Source organism: Vollenhovia emeryi, unplaced genomic scaffold, assembly GCF_000949405.1.
Source record: "Vollenhovia emeryi isolate VEMERY1.0 unplaced genomic scaffold, V.emery_V1.0 DF939141.1, whole genome shotgun sequence".
NCBI classification, from domain to species: domain Eukaryota; kingdom Metazoa; phylum Arthropoda; class Insecta; order Hymenoptera; family Formicidae; genus Vollenhovia; species Vollenhovia emeryi.
The window spans coordinates 1,547,121-1,568,600 of NW_011967225.1; the positions used below are offsets into that span (position 1 = coordinate 1,547,121).

At 46.3% G+C, this 21,480-nt stretch overlaps 2 protein-coding genes across 5 annotated transcripts in view; one reads left to right on the forward strand and one right to left on the reverse strand.

Annotated features, from left to right (window-relative positions):
* Positions 1 to 2,145, reverse strand: part of LOC105567030 (mono [ADP-ribose] polymerase PARP16) — a 39,800-nt gene extending 37,655 nt beyond the window's left edge. The window contains exon 1 of the mRNA XM_012021550.1: positions 2,087 to 2,145. The gene's annotated coding sequence lies outside the window, so the exon portion shown is untranslated. The remainder of the gene's footprint in view (positions 1 to 2,086) is intronic.
* LOC105567029 (myocyte-specific enhancer factor 2) overlaps positions 1 to 21,480 on the forward strand; it is an 83,290-nt gene that overhangs the window by 28,709 nt on the left and 33,101 nt on the right. Inside the window, exon 1 of one of the 4 annotated variants that reach the window (XM_012021541.1) lies at positions 2,536 to 2,583. The exons of the other annotated variants lie outside the window; for them this stretch is intronic. The gene's annotated coding sequence lies outside the window, so the exon portion shown is untranslated. Of the gene's footprint in view, positions 1 to 2,535; positions 2,584 to 21,480 lie in introns of those variants that run through there. 4 annotated transcript variants of the gene reach the window in all.

The window sequence follows — 21,480 nt, forward strand, 5'->3', positions numbered from 1 at the left end:
CGCGCGATCTAATTTATACTACCAGGCTTCGTTAAATAAAATAGTTTGGCCTGCCGCTTAACGCTGGTTAACCGTCACTTAATGACCCTAACCGTCATTTTCGGCTCCCAATGCTGTCGAGCGAAGACACGACGCCGCACCTCTGGAAACCCATTCTCCCCCCCCCGGCGCCGTAATTATTGCAATTATTACCCTTCGAAGATACGCAAACTGGATTTGCGAAGTGTGGTCCATGCTCAATCGCCTGTACACCGATGGCCGATATAATTTCATATTTATACGAAGCAGCCCGGATCTGTACCGGATGTTGAGTCTTGGCTGTCGATGTTGAAATTGTAATAAAAAGACCGGCTTCGGGGATATCGGTAGTAGCATCCGCGGTAATTTCGAAGCATCGAATTCAGTATTATTATTATTAATTATTAGTCGGCCTGTTATTTAATTATTCGGAAAAAAGTTAAAGATTTTCTCAAATTATCAGGTCAGTAGACGAAAATAGCTGGCGTTTTAGCAGAAACTTAATTTAACATGACAAGATATTCAACCGTTGGGGGATTAAAAGACTTGTGACGGATGTTGATCTCTCATGAAATTTGCGTTAAGGAAAAATAGATTTCAGATCTCTCGGAGGATTCGTAGCTGACGTGACATCCAGTTGCGGTTAAAATATTTAACTGTCACAGCAATTGCACTATAGATGTAGGTGAAGCTCCTCGAACTTTCGTCTGTGTTTAATGCACGTGTTTGTGATTTTTTACGGCTAGTTAATGATTCACGGCGATGATTAAATGTAAATTCTATTGAACGGCATCGACGATATTCCCGACTATAAAACAGCAGAAAAGCTGTACGTGTGTGCACGCGCGCACGCGCGCGAGCATTCCGATATAGAATGCAATGAAGACTCGTACGATCTTAGCGGGATTGTTTTTTTTCTCTATTGTGCTTGACTTCGATGCATTGTATCTCTAGAAACGCACTAATCAACGCAGAGACCAATGCCGTTTCAGTTAACGCGCGACATGACGTCACGTTCGCGTCATACCGTTAAAATGTTGGCTATTATACGTTTTCTCGCGGTTTCCCTGAAGCGATTTCCGATGGAGACGTGTCTCCTGGTGATACTTTTCCCGACCATGTAAGAGCCGACTATACAGCGTTGACTTTCCTACGATTCTAATCGCCTGTAAGACAAAAAATTTCGTACTTCAATTTCATACACAACTCTACGACCTTAATCGGGATTTGCGCTGGCAAGGATTGTGTCTGTACACGTTGAAGAAGATTCGCTGAAAACGTCGGAATTCAGCGCGGCACCTGATCAAACAAGCCGGACTCCCCGCTGATCCGCTCGAGGCCGCGATCAGTCCCGGGAGTTTTGGATCTCTCGTGGATCCTCCGCGCAAATACAGTCGTCTTGCATGTGCAGCGAGAATACAACGTAAACGATGCTCTTTTCAGAAAAAATTGCGTGTCATCCCCTGCCTCCGAGTACCGTCACAGGGGAAGAATTGTGATATTAAGTTTAGGAATTTTTCGTAGCAGGTTGAACAGTATACAAGCGGGTAACATGAAGAGAATAACTAAGCAATTAGCTTGATGGTGGTCTGCGAAGCCTCGCGAGGTGACGTGACCCCATTATTAATAATCGCGCTATCCAGGCTACGACTTTGCGTCGTTTTCAAATTTGTTGCAGAATAACATCGGTACAATGTCGATGAGTTGAAGTTTCGATGCTATAGATACACGAAGGCTTACGTATACTTATCTGTGACAATAGAAACAAGCTGTTGAGATAAGCGATAAGAATCATTTTACATCGTGGTGTAGTAAGTAGACCTAGAGATAGACCTTATAAATTGCGTCTATAAATTCTTCAACTGTTTACAAACGTCTCGCGGCTCGTTTTCACTGTCGCAAATTCAACCCGTGCAATTCGCGAGATTCACTTCAGCGCCAATAGTTTACGCCGCTTAAGTGGATCTTGCAAGTCGCGTGCTTACTTCACTCTTGTCCGATGTTAGAGTAACGCTTTTCGTTGTAAGGTACATTCTCCTGTATCTGTAACATCGAAAGGTGGACTCACCGAGATTGTACTGATTTCAATCCACGGTCTCTTTGAACTGTGAGCGAGGGAACCGCCATAATGGCGCGGCTCGAGATGCCATCCTGATGTCTCCTCATGGTCGTTGTCGCGGCGCGTCTTCACGGTCGTCGCCATCGTCGTCGTCGTCGTCGTCGTCGTCGTTGTCGTCTTCTTCTTCGTCTTCGTCTTCGTCGTCATGTTCGCGATCGTCTTGTTCGTCGGTTAGGTTAGCCATCGTCTTCGTCGCCGTTGCTCTCGTCGAGGTTCGCGCCGTTGGTTGGGTGTCGTCGGAAGAGAGGTGGGCCGTTCTTGCGCGCACACACCCGATCACTCATACACACGCACATACATACACACCCACATTCTCTCCATCTCTTCTTCTCGCCGCGTCCCTCCACCCCACGGGGAAAAGGGGCGCTACTATATCGGTGGTATTTTGGTTTTGGCTCGGCTCGGCCCGCGGCAGTTCTGGGAGTGGAGTTCTAAAAACAGCAGAGGTAAGTCCTGCCTGCCGCTGCTGAGCAGCTGCCCGCTTGCTTCTTCTTCTTCATCATCATCATCATCGCCGTCGGCGCGTCGCGGCATCGCGGCCTCGCGGTTCTCCGCGCTCGCGGTACCATCGTCGTCGTCGCCGCCGCCATTCCTCGCGTACCGGGTCGCCGATGTCGTCCGCCTCGTCATCAGCGTCGTCTTCGTAGTTGCCAGACGCGCGGGCTTTCGGATACCATCAGCGTGCGCGAATTCGCCATCTTCGCGGTTGCTCTGCCGAGGGACGCGCCTCCCTCTCTCTCTTCCTTTCTTCCTCTGGTCCTGCCTCATCTTTCTCCCTCCGTTTTCTTTGTCCTTTGAGAAGAAACCGCGACGCCGATCGAAAACCGAGCCCGCGGCACTTTTGCGACTACCCGCGGCGATCGCCTCGCCGCGTCTCTTATAATACACACCCGCTCTCTCGCTACCGATGGCGGTTTACTAATTCAGCTTACTACCCAGAACCCACCCGGTCAACCTTCTTTTAGGCACCACCCTGCCTGCGGCCACGGGCGCACCTCTTCTTGCCCTGCGCGCATCCCGGTATCCACGGATTTATTTCTTCGCGCGCGGGAATTATTTTTGGTGTCTTTTCCCGCGGTTTGTTAATATACACCCGCCGGCTCGCTCGCCTCTCGATCCACCTCTCATTCGTTTTCATCCTCTCTTTCTCTCTCTCCCTCGTCCTCGTGCGCCCGTATTACTCTCCCGTGAAGATTACTCTCTTTCCCTCGCGGCTCGGTCCTCGCCGCTAAAACCGTAACGACACGTCGCGTCTCGCGATCGGTACCCGCTTACTCGCGCTTTTAGTCGCTTTGCCGCGAGCACTGTGCGCGCTTTCGTCCGTCCGATAGGATTTAGCAGGATCCCGCGGCTCTCAAACGATTCGTAGTTCATTTCAATGGATCCGTCCATTTAGGATCGACGGCGATTCGACTTGGCTGCTTCCTCCTCTTCTTCTTCTTCTTCATCATCTTCACCCTCGTCTTCTTCGTCTTCCCTTCGTTCGCCACGACGAATCACGTTCGCAGCGGGTGTTGTTGTTCGCAACGACTAGGTTACTCGGACGTAACGGCTACTCAGTTTGTGATGTCATGAAATCGTTGCTTCATCATGTAGTTCCGATGTAAGTTCTCGGAATCCGTGAAGTGGAACCTGCTCGCTGACGTCAAGTCTCACGTAGAGGGCTTTGCCGTCGTAGACGGGATGGACCTCGGCTGCCAGATCCAATCGCGATCTCTCACCCGTTACCGTAACGTGCTACGATAGTTTACGAGATCGAACTTGCCTCTCTATCTTCAAGGCGAAAATCAAAGTCAGCGCTTCTTTTTATGCGCGTCGTAATTCGTAGTTTAACGACACCTTGGCTTTCGTTTTTTTTTCCCGTCTTCGGTTCTTGTGTCTTCAAGTCTAATACCGCAGGTAATGGGGTAACTGTGGCATTATTTAAATATGACTTACGCTCGTGAAAATTTAAACCTCCCCAGATAATTTCCTCTAAATCATTTCCTGTGATAGAGCGGAATAAGTCATTTAAAGCAATCTCTGCTCCGTCGGATTCGAGATATTCGATCGCGGAAGAGATTAAAAGTTGAATTCCGCAGATTGCGAATTCCTATCGAACTAGCAAATTCACGAATGCATATTCGCTGCGAATATATGCACGTGGCTATCATCGTTTAATTTAATTTACTTCCAAGTAATATCAACCGAAACAAAGCACTGCACGTAATAGGAATTCCTCGTATTACTAGCACACGGTCCTTAATTCAATTTCCAATTGCCGCGGAAAATCGTGTGCGAGTTTAACATTTCCTGTGCGACTGTAGTATCGCGAACGCGCTCATACGTCGTAATTCTTTCATAGGATTATCGCGAACGAGAAAAAGAGAATCGGAAAAATGAGAGTAACATACTAATCACGGAGAAGGCTACTGATTCTGTAAAAAGCTTCTTATATTTTTTTTAACAGTACCAGAGAATAGTTTATTTTTGCTGAAATTGTAGAAAATAATCGACATAGAAGATAAATGATTCTCCAATTGCCGATATTTGTCGATATTTCAATATTGTATTGTACTATTCGCAATTAGCGGCGCTTAACGGAATATACAATGTCCATCTAAACTTTATGTTTAGATGGCAGTATTATAAATTGAATCTTCAAATTTTATTTGTGGAACGACCGGGACGTTATTCAATATTAAGTCTATGAACGTTTCAAGCGGTTAAAAGACAAACAATTTACATGATTTAACACGTCTATATGATTCACGCGTCAAATTATTCCATCTGACACGAATCGTATTTATTCGTTATAAAAAAGGTTGAAAGTCTTCTCGCGTCGCTGTTACTTTCGACAGCAGTTTGTTGATTTATTTTTACAATCGGCTGCAATTACCGGCGATTAGCGCCGTTGCGATTACTCTGCAAAAATAAGATGAAAAATCTCCTGAGATTTTCCTCGTTAATCGCCCCCCTCTTCTCTCGACTGTTACAAATTGAATTACTAATTGTATCGTTGCGAGAGAGCGTTTACGAATTAATGGCCGCTGTCGTATTCGCCGTTTTCGTGACGACCTCGCTTTGCACCACCGTGGATCAGCCGTGGATAGCATCGACGTAAATTCTTACGATAATCGCCGCCGTTACCTTGACTAGATTCTAGCCTAGCTCTCTCGCTCCTCCCGCCCTCCTCTGTCTATCTATCTATCTAATAATGAAGAAAAAAACGCGGTTAGTGGGCGTACAATTTATTTCTGGTTTGCCGTTTTTTTATTCTATAATGCGCTATTAGACGCCGTGTATAGGCGCAATACCAAAGTATACTCTTCGCGCGTGTTTTTCACGCCCCGGTGCCCTCATCGCGCCTGCTACGTTCAGCGCACCGATCCACGTTTCGTCAACTATAATTGTTTATTATTATCCCTGCGTAAAACGAAACTCCGGCGTGTCTCACGAGCAGCAGTTCGACCCAGCCTCGCGATACTTAGGTCTGGTTTTTCATTCTCTGGTTAACTACTACCCAGAAATTAGTCGACTCCTTCATCTTTTTCTATGTTATTATCTGAGAAGGGACAGAGACTAACCTCTGGCTAACAGTTGGCCAGAAAATGAAAACTCGGGCCGCAGGTGCCAGTTTCACAAACGTTAACCGTTAACCAGAGCTCAGTCGGCTCGCTATCTTTTTCCATCTTATTATTTAAGAGGAGACAGAGAGTCAATTAACCTTCGGTTAACAGTCAACCGATGTTTGCGAAACTGGCCCTTAACAGCTCTGCTAGCTTTCTGTCCTGTACAATGTTGCCGTGTCCCCTTCGATTCTTTTTCACACAGCGGCAATCGGTGTCTCAACTATAGAGGGATCTCTATCACTTCGCGAAATACGATCTAGTGCGATACTCAATGTGCGAAATCTCGTGTTCCCCTTGCCACCTTCGTTTTACTTGTAATCCTATATGTTATCGACTCACACACCGCTCGACTTTGCACAACAATGCGACGTATACTTAAACGACCTAGCGCTAGCGTTCAAGCTTTTTTGTATGCTCGTCCGTCCGACTTAGACGATAACGACGGCCAGATGGTTCACGACGAGGGCGACTTCTGCTTCCCGAACAAAACGCGATTTTTGTCTCTCGTCGCGCAGTGAAGGAGCAGAGGAAAATCCCTTACTATGAGATAGGCTCCTAACATGAAATAGCAGAGTTTCTGCTAAATTAATAGGAATCATCTGTTGGTTCCACCGTGAATTTATTGCTCTTGGAGTGAAATCTGTTTAGTGGAAAATTGACTATTAGGTCGTGTAATCGTTGCGAGAAAAGATTTGTGATTGAACTTGGACGTTACAAATTTACTAACAGAGGACTTTCCTCTACTAACGTGAAGTAAGGCCGGTTCTACATTAGTCGCATCGTAGCGTCGCAAGGGTCGTAGACTAGTTCTAATTCAATGCTGATTGGTCGAATCTATGATTTTCGACGCTTGCTAGGCTACGACACGGTCAATGTAGAATCGGCCTAAAACGCGAGCTAACTCATCTTTGCGCAATCTTGCTGTAGAGGAGACCGGGGTTGGAAGTAACTTTTTTTTCTTAGAAGTGTTTTGGGTGATTGGTTGATTGTTACGTACAGATGCAACTGATTTATGAAATAAAAATCGGGTATCTAGATATCAACGAATTTTACATAAAATTATTGTGGAACCGACCTTGCTGGCGATTCTTTATTACAATAAAATACGACATTTCGGACAGTAACACTGGCCCTCTTCAGGTAACAAACTTACAAGAGTGCCTACAAATGTAAGATTCGTCAAGATGGAGATGTAAAATTAAACTGGTAGTCAGAAGTTTCATTGTTCAATGTGTCTTCGCGTCAACGTTAGAAAACAGAAAGTTAGGAAACGTTAGAGAACAGTGTTCTGTTTTCTAACGTCGACGCGAAGACGCATTGCACAACGAAGCCTCCGACATCCAAGTTAATAATTTTTTTACATCTTTCGTCACGTTATAGCGCACCTCGCGTTTGCACACGGAGAGCGTGCCGATGGAAAATCGAGCGGACGAACATCGCTAATTGGTTGCTTTTCGGAGAACCGTAGCTCTCGCTTAAAGTCCACCGGTAATGCTTACGAGTCGCGAGCGGCGTTACATCGTAGAAAAGCTCAAGTTTCCATAAATGGATTCATGGAACTCGCAGATAGCGGCGTATCGCTGCGACCCTTATATAATATTACGATGTTCCTCGAACTCGATCGTCTCGAGAGGATCATTCACATAAGAGGCACTAAAGAGACATTCGTCGCGAGTTTCCCAATTACGAAGTTTACAGGAAAAGCAATGGACGCGATACGTTTAACCGCCCTTCGTCATGCGAATATCGTTATCGCGTCAACGATTTTTCGCGCGGAAAATTGAAGACATATATTATTCCCTTAATGGGATCCACTGACGGTTCGCTGAGTTACGACCGATTTCGCGCTGAGCGTTGATTTTTCCCCAATATTATTCCGCAGCGCGGAAGCGCATCCGCGACGCGTCAACGATATTTCCGTGGCATTTTACATAACCCGGCGACCAAATGCTAATGAACACAACGAGCCGCGGGTCAGCTCCGGTCGGTCGGTCGGGGAAGTTTCCGAACTGATATCACGCCTAATTGAATCTGACGCGTTTCATTGACATCGCGCGGCGGGCACGCGATTTAAATGCGCGCGGTTTGCGAGCGGAGCTTTCGAGCGCCGCGCAAAATGAAGAGTGATGACTCGAAAATCCGCGCGACGTCTATTTACGGCTCGCGCGAACTCGCGGATAGATAGAGGCGCGATCGATAGCGCACTCGGACTCCATGACGAACGTCTCGTCTGAGTTTTTCCTTTTTTTCCCCCCCTGCTTTCTCGTTTTCTCCTTCTTTCCTCCTTTCGTGCCTCCTTTCTTGCCTTCTTCCCCGGTTCCTCCCGCCGCCCTCGCCCGCGACTGGCGGAGTACTCCTCGTTTATGGTGACTGATAGCTGTATCGTCGTAAATCATATTTCAGCGGTCCTCGGCTTTCATGATCGCGCCGGGGGCCGGTCCTCACCCCGCCGCGAAAAGCTCCGCCCGGTCTCGCTCCTTTTCTCTTGACGTCGTGCCAAGTGCGCGTCGCGTCGCGACGCGGCCGAATGGCCGACGGACGCGCGGTGCCTTTGCACCGCGAGACCCTGACGGGAGCTTTCGGTCCGAAACACGATTCGAAAGCCGCTTGCGAAACGATAGCTCTGAAGGATTGAGGGCAGAGATGGAACTTAGGTCCACATCCCACAGATTGATCTATATTAGGATCCGAAAGACGGATTCTCTTCCTAAAAGATTTATTGGCCCTTCGATCGATGTTTTTTTTTAGGGCGTTTTCATTGAAATCTCTGCGATCCACGCGAGAGTCGCTTTGAAGTTTTCTGTGTATGTAAACCCGTACGCGTAATCGGCATACGATTCGATTATCATCAATTTACCAATAAACTCGTTCTCGATGGAAGAATTGTACAATTAGCATAACTGACGTGGACTGAATTACATCATTAAGTTATATAAAAGCACTTTTTGTCGCCGGTGAGATTTCCCTACGCATTTTTATCGTGCATATTTAGCGCGTATCGCGGTAATACATGGCACATTTTGAAAGTTTCTTCATTCTCTTAGACGATATAACGGGCGATGATTTAATTGATAATCTGATGGACTTCCATTTAATTAATACCCTCGTTAGCGGGAGTTATTAATATAGTACGCTGCCGAAACATTTTAATAACTCCACAATATTACGCTATTGCTCCAGTGGTACATGGGAATTTTCATAATCCTCTCATCGAAATATCAAATAAGCGTGTAGGCGGATAAAGCGAATAATCAATGATCAACGCACTCGTCCGTTAAATCGCGTTATCCTTTTAGCACTTACGGTCATGTATTTGCGCGTTAGATTTGCATCTACTTCTTTCCCATGTAGCTTTGTGTTCGATTGCTCGAGTGATTATGGCGCGTTTCTGCTACGCGAAATGGAAGTGTCGCACGTGGAACACGTTAAACGTGACATTAAATCGCGCTATCCTTTTTGGTACCCGCGGTATCACTCACGCGTCATATATTTCTGCATCTATTTTTTGCCCACATAACTGCGTGTTCGATTTGCTATCACAGCGATCACAGCGCGTCTTCGTTACGATTAACCCTTTGAAGCATGCTGGTAACCCACGTTACCACCTCAATGTCTTCACTTTTTGGCCATTTAATTTCTGGTTAACGCATTTAGGTCGGGGTTTTTTTTGCATTTTTTTGGATATCTTAACAATAAAAGAACATAAAAAAAGAGTTGCGTAGTCTTTAATATTTGTTGTAAAAGTTTTACAAACAAATATGAAAAAAACAGCAGTTTTTCGGAGAAATTCGTTACTGACCAAGTTTTTTAAGATTACTTCTTGAAAACTTTGTACAAAGGGGTTTTCGGGGTCGCTCATTACGAATCTGATGTCAGATTTTCAAAATTAAAAACGGCCGACCCATAATGGCGGATGCAAAGTACGTGAATTTTTAAGTTTTCAAGTTTTTCAGCATTTTCGTTTGATTACGGTATTTAGGGACTCGTCACGTCCGCGTCGTTAGCTCTGGGTAGTGCTAAGAACGAGTAAATTCTAAGAAGTGAACAAATTTCAATTTTGCATCCGCCATTTCGCGCGCGCTATTTTTCATATTCTATAAGAATTTTCAACTGGAATTTAGATTCCGTGGGTCCTAATGATATCTAAATAATGTTTCTTAGCATAACTGAATTACAGTTGAATGACGTTATTCCTTTAAGTTTTTAATTCCGCCATCTTGAATCCGTCATTTTTAATTATGAAAATCTGACAAGGGATTCGTACTCAGCGACCCCAAAAACCCTCGTGTACAAAGTTTCACAAAAAAATGGTTCAATAGCAAAATGTATGCTTCAAAGGGTTAAGCGCGAAATGGAGATGCCACGTGGGTCAAAACGCATGGAATTAAATCGCGTTATCCTCTCAGCACTCGCGCCCCATCACTCACGCGTCATATATTTTTACGTTAAGTTTGCGTCCATTTCCGTTTTCCATATAACTGCGTGTTTGATTACTTAACGAGCGTAACGCGTTTTTGTTACGATTGAATGCGAGGCAGAAATACCACGTGGATTAAAGCGCGTTAAATTAAATCGCTTTATCCGTTTAGTACTCGCAGGATCGCTCACGCCTCATGCGTCTCTGCATTAAGTTTGCGCCTGCTTCTTTTCATATAACTGCTTGTTCGATTACTTAAGTGAGCATGCCGCGTTTTTTGTTACGATTGAACGCCATAGTAAAAATGTCACGTGGATTGAAACGTTGCTCGTTCGAAGGTCGACCGAAGAAAGTAAACCCCAAGAGATTAGCGTTAATTATTCGCGTAATCTCGCGCCGCGAATAAAATTTCTTCGCTGACTCATGTAAAGCGCCAGGTTTTATCCCGCAACCGCTTTTATCTCCGTGCCGCTAAAATATATCAATTCCTATTCAGTTTAACAGTTAACAGTTGACGCAGCGGCAGCTCGTACGCTCCATGCATAATGTCACATCATTTATAGTCGTTACCTCGTTCTGTCTCGCGATTTTTCTCATTCCCCAGCTGGTTCGCGATATGACTTCATACCTGTCATACCTTTCACATCGAAATATCATTTGAGTTACTCAAATAAAGCCGAGTAAGAGTACATTGTCCGTCAATATATACGAAAAAAAAAGCATAGCACGGGACCACGTCGGTTTTATATCATTTCTCTTCGAAATTTCTTCAAATTCTTTTCGGAAAAGAGCTACTCGCAAATAATTTCTCTCCGAGGTATCACCCTCCAGATACCCTCGTGATTGAAACTTCTCGTTAAATATGACAAATACGATTCTTGCGCGACGTGTTAAAATTTACGAATATTTATATGATATGTATATTTAGTAGCGTCTGTCGTTTCTATTTTTGTCGCGACACGATGGGATGGAAGTTAATCGAGAAAATCGATCACTCTTTGATTCGCACCAGTATCCACTGGGTGCTATCGCGTAAAACGCAATGAAGGGTTAAACGTAGGCAGACATACTGGCTTTAAAGCGACACGTTCTCGCGTTACCGGCAATATGTGAACATCCCGCCTACGTATACGTATATATCGTTTCGTTAAAACTCCCTTCGTTACCCTCGACAAACTCCTCTCAGCCTTCCGCCGTTGCTCCTCTCCTAGAAGCAAGATGTCCCTTCGAGATGTCGGGACGAACGGCAGGCAGGGTGAGCGGATATCCGGTATGGCAACAGACGCCTGTCTTGAGTCGGAGTGTCGCGCGATGAGTGAGAGAGAGAGAGAGAGAGAGAAAGAGAGAGAGAGGGGGGGGTCAAAGAGAGAGATACGAGAGATCGTTCGTTAGTGTTGCAGCTCGAACGGGTAATACGAGGTATGGTCGCCACCTGGTATTTTCGTTCGGGCACGAACGAGCGCCTTCGAAATCTACTTCTCTTCCACGGGAAGTCCAAGTTTCTTTGCTCCTCCGGAAGGAGAGCTCTGGGACAAACCCCTAGATCCAACCGCGGGCGCAAGCCTTTTCCGGCCAAGTCCTCGGGCATATTTGAGCGAGTTGCGCCTCGTGCGACCTCGTTAAATTCGGAATCCTCGCTTTCGCTCGCGTCACGTGCGTTTGACGATTAGGTACTGAAGGATATTAACTGATCGCGTTCGTTTAGACGCATGGATTTTCGGCGTATTACGTGCACGCCAATAAGTATTATTCTTTTTTTTGTAGGAAAGAAAGACCTAGACCGCACATGCGCCGGGTCTCCGCGAATAATTTTCTTTTGTATTGTGATAAGATTTGGCTTTGCGGCTTCAATTTTTATATCGAAGATTTAAGATTGATTGCTTTTCGTGAAAATTATCGTCGAATCTACGATATAATGTAAGATACATCATAATATATCACACGCCGCATCCATTCCCGTTCGTTTTCTTTCTCCCTTCACCCCTCGGATTTAAGTAATTGCCGTCAGCCCCGTACGTTTCGCTCGGCTTACAATCCCTTTTTCTCAAAATATCTTTTCTTGGAAATATACCCTCCTGGTTGGCGATGACCCCGTTTGTGCTGTTTAAAAATTACACTTTATTGAATTATCCGCGAGATCCATTTTCCATCTAAGCTACACCTGAGACAGTTTGGAAATATATTAGGAGCCCGCGATATATTCGAATAAGTCGGTGTTTGAAGTCCGGATTGAAACCGCCGAATATATTTCCGTGGTCCCAATTTTCGCGTGTTATACATAGAAGTGCCCCCACACGCCAATCGTGGCTGCCACTGTCACAATTAAGCGCGGTGATCGTCTCTGTTGTAACTGTAACAGGGACATGTGCCGCGTTCCCCCGAATTTTTATCGATTTCGATCCGCAGTTCGCTACCCTGCACGGCGAAAATACCGCGATAACAATGACGATTCGCGACTCGATTTTCCTCTTAAAGCGGACTGTATAATTGGTTACCAGAAAATTAACTTTAGGATTAATTTTAGTCTTAGATCTAGGGCACATTTAATTGGTAGCGGAGCGTCTAACATTGGGCTATTGACCCTTTTTTTATATATATATAATTTTTCTTAATTGAATTTACTTCTTTCTAAGTACTTCATGCTATCTTTCGCTAATCGCTAATAATTTTCTTTTGTTCGTTCGAAGATAACCTTCTCAGAAGCGTTAATTGGCAAGAAATCTACCTGACAATAACGAAATTTCTCATCTGGATAGATGGCAGGAACAACTTTCTGATGACAGGCGATTTACTCTATTTTATAAGCTTGATCTCTATTGTCCCGCGACTTTTCGAAGAGTTATATTATTAGAATTAATAATGAAAACGAGATTGAGAGGCTTTCATTTGAAACGGTGTATTTGCAAAGTGCATGAATAGAAATCGGAAATTTTATTTTAGCTCCAGACTCATCAATATTCCGCAAAGTGTTATGTATAATTAATCGTAAGCAAAAAAAATTCAGCGAGTTTTAATAAAGCATTGATCTGAAAATCCAAAAAATCTAAAAATATCATTTATATCTGCGAGACAATTAATTTTTATAAAATAATTTTCGTTGGACGAGTATAATTTATCGGGTAAGTTTTATCGGATGAATATAATTTAGATTTCGTGGATCTCCGAGATTAATTATAATTTTCCGATCCTTTAAATTATGTTAAGTTGTGGAAATTATTGGCATTACAGAAAGTCTATTATATCAAGACAAAAATGATTGTACGCTAATTGATAACGTCACGCGGATTACCGGCAGGCGCACGTCGATCGATTCCGCAAGCAGCGATCGCCGAGGTATAACGGATAATTGTTTTGCAGCTCTGAATTTTAAAAACCTCCGTTGTCCAACGTCTATTTTCGTTTCGCGAACTGTCTCGCTCCCTATCATTTTCGATGCGCTGCTATTTTCGATTCGGCGCTCGATCGACCAGGTCACACGGTTAAGCGCGGTTCATCCGATAATGAAGATGGACTTTCCTAGATTTTCCTGAAGAATTTAATATCATTGCTACCGTCGGTTGCCGCTGCCGTGCGAGTTTGACGACGAGAGCAAGAGAGAGATGGAAACAGAAACGAGGAGACAGATGTATATATATACACATATATATACATATATATATGTATATACATATGTGTGCGCGAGAGAGAGAGAGGAGAGACTGGTGGTGCAGGATGGTGAAGAAGGGAATAGCGAGAGAGGGATGCGACTATAACATATCGCCCCGATATTGTTATCGATCCCGCCGGTCGGAAGGTATTTGTTACGTTCATTGTTTTTCCTTCGCACCGTCGAGCAAAAGGAGATCACGAGGGCCCGGCGTCCCTTTTACAGTGCTAAAAGGTATCCGCGCCCATCATCTCTACCTGGTTTTCTACGCTTTCTCTTTTCCCATCTCTCGTCCCCTTTTTCCTCCTCCTTTCCCTCTTTCCGCGTGCTCTCTTTCTGCGTCCCCCGGGAATTTCCTCCTCGCCCACATTCCCGGCCCTTTCTACGTCACGATTTTAACGCCGAAAAAAAGGGCTCGCGTTACATTCGAAACAAGAGCGACCGAGGGAGGAAACAGAACGCGCGGCGTTTGTTAGCAACAAGTATCTCGTGGCTCTAACGTTGGACAGGCGGAAATTTACAACAATTAGAAAGTATAAATAACAGATGAATATCCGCACTAAATTAACCGTGCCTTATCGACTCTCTGCGCTAGGTTGACAGTGTTATAGGCCGAGAAGCGTGTGTTTTTCTTTTCCTTGCAAATAGAAACTTGTTATATTTGATACGTGAAATGCACGATCAATTCAGCTCGCGGATAAATCTTTTTGTGCGAGGTTCGCGGTTTATTTTCGTAATTCATACTTTTACCGCGCGACTCTCGATCGCGCATCGGGGACGGTCGCGGAATTAAATCGGTCTCGATAGCAGGGCACGATTTCAAGCGCGATTTGCTTCGCGTCTCTCTCTCTCTCTCTCTCTCTCGTGCAAATTTTTAAAAAGCGACGTTCGAAAATGAGGTAGACAGGTGACGACGCTCTGTTTCTGTCTTCCACGGCATTTTCCGCCGCGACCTCGGTGGCAATGGATACATCAAGATAGTAATGTTACGCTGAAATAATGTAACGCCGACTTCTCGCGGGATCCGAGGAGGAATTGCCGATCTATATCGGTCGACCGGGGCTGGCGGAGGCGAAGCGACGTTACTTTTCACGTGGCTCCTCGCGAATACGCCCTGTAACCGAGTTACTCGCCCGTTATCCGCGCCTCGCCGTTAATTTGTCATTTCGAGCTGAATGGATAGGCATATTTTCCCCCGCGAAAGTGTCACCGTGAGGAACGTGCAGCAGTCGATCCGTCCGGCGCGGCGCGTCGCATCGGTTCGCTCCATCTCGCACGACGGCCATGCATAGCTTATGCCGCTTAATTAAATATCCCTGCGCTCGCCCGAGTACCGCCTGTCTGACGGCTCTTTTTCGATATTTTATGCGGCGCGCCCGAGCCGTTACACATATCCCACGCTGGGAACGACGCTGTGAATTTTTCCGCCACCTCGGCCCCTGCGCCCCGCGGGAGAAGAAACGTCGGGGCTCCGGATACGAAGATTCTCAGAAATCTAGCGGAGACGTGTTCACAGCTTTTTGGAGAGGATCGGTTACATACAATTATGCGGACGTAATTGTCGCGCGTATAATTAACGGATCGCTCGCGGTACGAGCAGCCACCGAGATATTTCCGTATCCACGGCGAGGGAAAAAGAAAGGCAGATATAAACAGAATTAATATAGACAGAGAAACGAATTATCCCCGGGTAACTGCCTCGCCGTATTTCGGTCTCGATTAAATAATTTTAGGATAATAGAGATATTGTCTGAATTAAGACACGATAATATATATTTAGACGGAAGTATTACTTTCAAACGGTCGATCCGGCCAATCAAAACCGTTGATTTTCGCAAGAATTTTCGAGCCATCGACGATCGCGTGCGCGATTCCGATAAGGAGAGAAATAATAATTAATGATAAATAAAAAATCCCTACCGAGTAGCCCGCCGACCTCGTTTGCCCACTACGCAGTTGCCGTTGCGTATCCGAGTGCACCTCCGAACAATCATCGTCGACCGCGGACCCGTTTTAGGCTTATTAATTACTTATCCGTCTTCCGTTTCTCGTGTCTTCTCGCGCTCGCTCGGCACGAGATCGATAGGCCAGGACATATCGAGCACTCGCCTGTGCTCTCTCCTCTCAGTTTCTCTCTCTCTCTCTCTCTCTCTCTCTCTCTCTCTCTGCTCTCTCTCTCTCTTTCTCGACGGGTTAGGTTGTCCAACCTCTGTAAGGGTACAGCTACATTGCAGCTCATGCATAATACATTACGATCCGACCTGGAGTAGATTTATATTTACCCCCGTACCGGCGATAATTCGTTAAATATCGACAGGCACCGCGCGGCTCCCGCGCGAGCTTTTTACGTCGGTGAATATCCGACACGAATATGCCCTCCGCCTCGTAGATCTTACGTCTTATTGTACGATCCCAGGCCGGTGCAACAGTTGTGCACGGGCCGCGTCGGGGCCTAAAACCGGGCTCGCCGTGCGACGATAGTTCTCGCGGCACGGCCGCGTGTCACGATCCCCCCGCGGCGGCTCTTATAAATAATTCCGCGTATAGGACCGCTGTGTCGTCGGCGAAATGTACGATAACGCTGCTTTTATATACGGGCAAATTTGCGTCCTTCGACAAAGGATTACTCATGTTACTTTATTGATATCCCGGATTTCCACGAGGACGAATTTGTATCTACGGTGGAAGGGCGGGGGGGGGGGGGTCGGTTGAGGTTGCTCTATTATGTCGATAGTCCGACATTCTACTGTTCTAGTACTCCACTAGTCCGTAATTCTATTATTTTCGTATTTTGCTATATCGATCTCGGCCTGGTTTTAGTCCGTGAGAAAAAAAAATATAAGGCATTCCCGAGGTCCGCGAGCGCGCAATTCCGAAATATTTAATGACGTGTCGTAAAATCTGGCCGCGGAAACGTACGCGCGGCTATTTTCGCGGCGATTTGATATATTTGTCAGGGCGGATTTCAAGTGTCGCGCTATCGGCCGTCCACGCTTCTCGACGGATGGACCGCGGGGTGTCGGCGACTCCGACTGACGTGCTGCCGCGACACTCGATATCGCCTAAGCAAGTCAATTTCGGATGCATCCGGTGGAAATCGGGACATCGATTTCGAATGTCGATCGCGCGCTCTCGAAAACTGTCAGCGGCCGCGATTCCGGATCGCCCGTTCTTTCTCCCCGCGCCGTCGGCGATCGACAAATGATCGCTCGCTCGCGCGCGCGGTCACTTCGTCTGTCCCTTTAGGGCAGGGAAATGTAACTTGATTTCTTGGCGGGCCAAGTGTAAAGTTCGAACTTGTGTCTGGAACGTACACTTTTTGCCTTCTTTGTATTAACCCTTAACGGCTACTAGGGCACCCGGTGACCCCAACGAATTGTCAACCTTAAATATTAAACGCCAAAAGTATTCTTTTATAATCGAATAAATATATCTCTTCTTGACGATTCACTGCATTTTTGTATTAAAAAATTATCAACTTCGTCCTCCCGAATGAATATGCTTTTTCAAACGCGCACTATCAAAGCAATGTTTTGGCCGAATTAGTATATTTGAAGAATATAACCCTCAAGTTTTGAAAAATATTAAAAATTACAAGAGATGTGGCTTTTTAAGTAAAAAATGTTATTTCTCGCGGGTCTTAACATTTGTATTTTTTTCAATATTATAAAATTTAAATTTTCAAAAAACAATTACTGAACCTTGTGTTTGATAGATTGAAAAATATCCCACTATTTTTTTTTTAATTCAAAAGAGTGAAAGCTGCAGGCGCAGTAATCGTTTAAGTCGTTGGGGTCGCCAACCCCCAGTGACCGTTGTGAAATTGTACGGAGGTGTGACCGTTAAAGGTTAAACAGGGAACACTAACAAATTTTGCGCTAGTAGTTCGGCTTGCTCTTAATTTTTTCTGTGGGTCAAGCTTGGACGTCGCGGGTCGGATTGGAAAGTCTCGAAGGCCTACGGGCCAGTCGCGTATCCCTGCTTTAGGATTTTCCGCAAATGGTACAGAAAATCGCAGTTGACATTCGCTTATCATTCAGACCAGTTTTACGAATCGTTTAGTCTCTCTCTGTATTCTATAGGTCAGCGTTTCTCAACCTCTTTAGCCCCACGTCCCTACAAAATGTAAAAGAGTAAAATTGATACCTTACGATCTCCCTCTGTAAAGACCCAAAAAGTAGAGCGCGGGTGCTTCGCTCAGTTAAAGAAAGATTCGTATAAGTAATTTTATTAATTAACAGAAAGGAATATGGGACTAAGAGCCATGACAGGATGTTAGTGTCCAAATAATTTTTTTATTTTTTTTATTGCGAAAAATATTTCCTCAGCCAGGGTTTGAGCCTGGATCTTTCTACCCTCTAGGCGGGCGTTTCACCAATTCGACCACTGAGGAATTTCATCAATGTATTAAATTAAATTTTATAGAATTATTATTTCGCGCGTGATATAATCACCTCCGGCTTGAGAAACGCTGCCAAAAATTAGTGTTCGTCGCAATTATGGCACACGGAGGAAATTTTCTCTTACAAATTATCCTGAAAATCATGCGATCGTGGGACCACATGGCATTTTGAAGAACCTTGAGAGCTTTTATTGAAATTTTACCGTACATTTTACTAGTAAAATGTATACTAATTGCAATTGGTACTAGTGAAATGTATGGTAAAATTTCCAAAAACCTTCATAAAATTCTTCGAAATGTCGCGTTGTCCCACGATCATCTAATTTGCGGGATAAATTGTAAAGGAAAACTCTCCCCGTATATATCTTCAGGGGACACTTTGATGGGATCGACGCGCCGCAACTTAGATCCTTGCCAATTTAACTGATCCGCGAACTGGAATTTCGCCCAAGTAAACGATTCACTTTCCCGCCCATGCGTTACCCGCGGCTGTCGCAGATGCCGCGCGCGCGTCAACGTAAGCGAGCACGAAAATACAAAGTCGAGGCGCGCGGATCAACGAGGAACGTCCCAAAGTCCGATTCCGTCTCGCGCCCGTCGGTCCCGTCTCCAGCCTCCCCGTGCGCGCCCGGCGCTCGGCCGGACACAACACCGTCGCGGAAACAAAGAAAAAGGGGGACGGCGCCTCTCGCGCAATGTTACGCGGAAATCGAGCGGAAGCGCGGATAACGCCTTAAATAGACTCGCGCGCTCGCATACCGCGGTGCATGACTCGGGGCGGCTCGCTCGCGTACGGCCGCACGGTCTATAACACAATTGTTATTTTCGTCGACTCCGAGGCGCGCATACACACTTTGTAATGCGCCGAGCTCCGTATAAAACGCAGGTCGATTCTTGAACCGTACCACCGCCGAGTATTTCTGGCGGGCGAAATATTAATAAAGTGTAAGGATGCTATACGGTTTGCGTAAACACGCGGCCTCTCCGCGCCGGTTCGAATCGCGCATCGACTGACGCCAATGCGCGGCGTTTAAACGGCGGCGTTCCCTCGCCCTCTCCCCTTCCCCCCCCTACGGTTTTTTCTATTCGTTTCCTCCTTCCGTCGGGGCACGCGGCGGGCGTTTTCTTCCTGCCGGCGCGCGTGCGACGTAACGCGCTCGTAATCTCGTTGTTAACTCCGTTTCGTAATCGCCTCTTTTTCGCAATACGCTGAGTGTTTTTCTTCGCCGTGGCATCGGGGTACGGGGGGCGCTCTCGCACTTTGCGCCTCGCGCCACGCCGTGAGAGGACTTAATCATCCTTTAACGCTCGCGCGCGTCGCGAGATTGCAAATTGCATTCGAGACGATTGCCGGGAGATCGCGGGTTGTTTATCGCGTGTCGAACGCGCGATGCCGATCCTCGCGGCGATCGGAAATTCCGAGATCGATACGCCCATGGTGTGAAGACACAAGGTGAAGCAATCTGGTGGATGCGCAGTGTCGGCCAATCGGAAGTGGCCCAAACTACCGAATTGGCCAATCAGAAATTTGCCCCGACCTTCAAACTGCAAATCGTTGCGGTTGACTGCAGGAAGAACCAATGAACAATTTGCCCCCAAAATTGGTTACATGCGCAATGTTTCACCTTGTATCTTTGCACCATGGTTACGTCGGTATGCAATTTCTCCGAGTTGCTCTCAACCGCGTGCCTTTCGTCGTCTCCAAGCTTTAGTAAGGATTTCCGTGGTTGTTGAGCGGAAAGTACAAGCTATGACGTACGATTTGATGCCGTCTGCCCGAGTATTTTTTTTTTATTGATCTATCGCGCGTCCTACATTGGCAATTTTTTGTCGAAGGATTCGAGGAGACAAACGCTTCCTCTAGTTTGTTTCTCTTGTATCACGTTTGCGCTGCGATAGAAAAATTGCGCACGATTTACGACGAAAACTTAGATGTTAAACGTTAACGCGCATTTCGTCTCTCGTAACTTTCATGGTTTCTTCTACTAACGCGTGTACACGGAGAAAAGTTTCTCTTAAAATTTACCCGAAAAATCACGTGGGACAAAATGGCATTTTGAAAAACCTTGCGAGAGGTTGTCGAAATTTTACCATACATTTTACTAGTAAAATGGGTATGGTAAAAAAAACTTTTTTAAACTCGTAAATTCTTCCAAATGCCGAGTCGTTTCACGATTACATGATCCTCGGGATAAGTTTTAGGAGGAAATTCTGTTGTGCCCCGATTTTATTAGCATCAAACTGAACAAGATTTCATAAGTGATCAAACTGTAAGGAACGAGTGGCGACGCTAACGGCGACTCTTTCCGTGTAGAAATCCGAAACTCGATCGCACCATAGAATGAAGCCTCGTCTACACAGAAGTCGTAACGTCGTAGTCGTAAGAATAGTCGACTATGATTGGTCAATTCTTACGTGTCTGACGGAATTGACCAATCGCAGACGATTATTCTTACGACTACGACTCTGCGACTTTCATTGTAAGCCACGCATAACTAGTATGCCCACTCTGTCATTTGTTTTGTCTCGCGTCGATCCTTTCTGCGCATCCGCCATTATTTTGGTGGAGCCAATAAGTATATGTGGTAGTATGAAATCAGTGTGACAAAACGTTATACCAAAAACATGGCGGAATACCACGATCGAAACCGAAAAGATCAAAGGACCGACAGAGAGTGGGCATACTAATTATACCATGGTCGCACCGTAGAGAACGAACGAGCGACGAGGGACCCCGGTCGAGCCAAGGTACGATCGACATAAGTGATTGATAAGAAACGGCGTGAAAAAAGAGAAGGAGGAAAAGAGAAAAGCGCGCGGATCTCGGTTCGTGCCGGCGCGATGGAAAATCGCGAACAGTCTCGCGCGGCCGCCTCCGTTCCTCTCGTCGGCGCGGGCGAAGTCGCTCCGAGCAGCCACGGGAACGGCCGGCGACGGCGCGCCGCGCCGCGCCGCGCCGCGCGAGGCGGGCGGGGAGGGGGGGGACAGCGACTGCGTCGCGCCGCCAGCCAGCGACGAGCCGGCAACGAGCGGCGCGAGATGGCGCGCGGGCGCCGCCGCGCCGCGATTGGCCGGCCGCCGGCTGACGTCCGCGGCGTTATCGACCAATGAGCGGTCGCGCCGCGGCGACGTATCTCGGCTCGCCGTGGCGAACTTCGGAGACGAGGTGGACCGACTGGTACACGATTTACCAGCCGCGGCGACTCGTTTTCCCCTCCCACGCGCTCGCTCCCGCTCCCTCCGTCTCTTTCTCTCGCTCCCACTCGC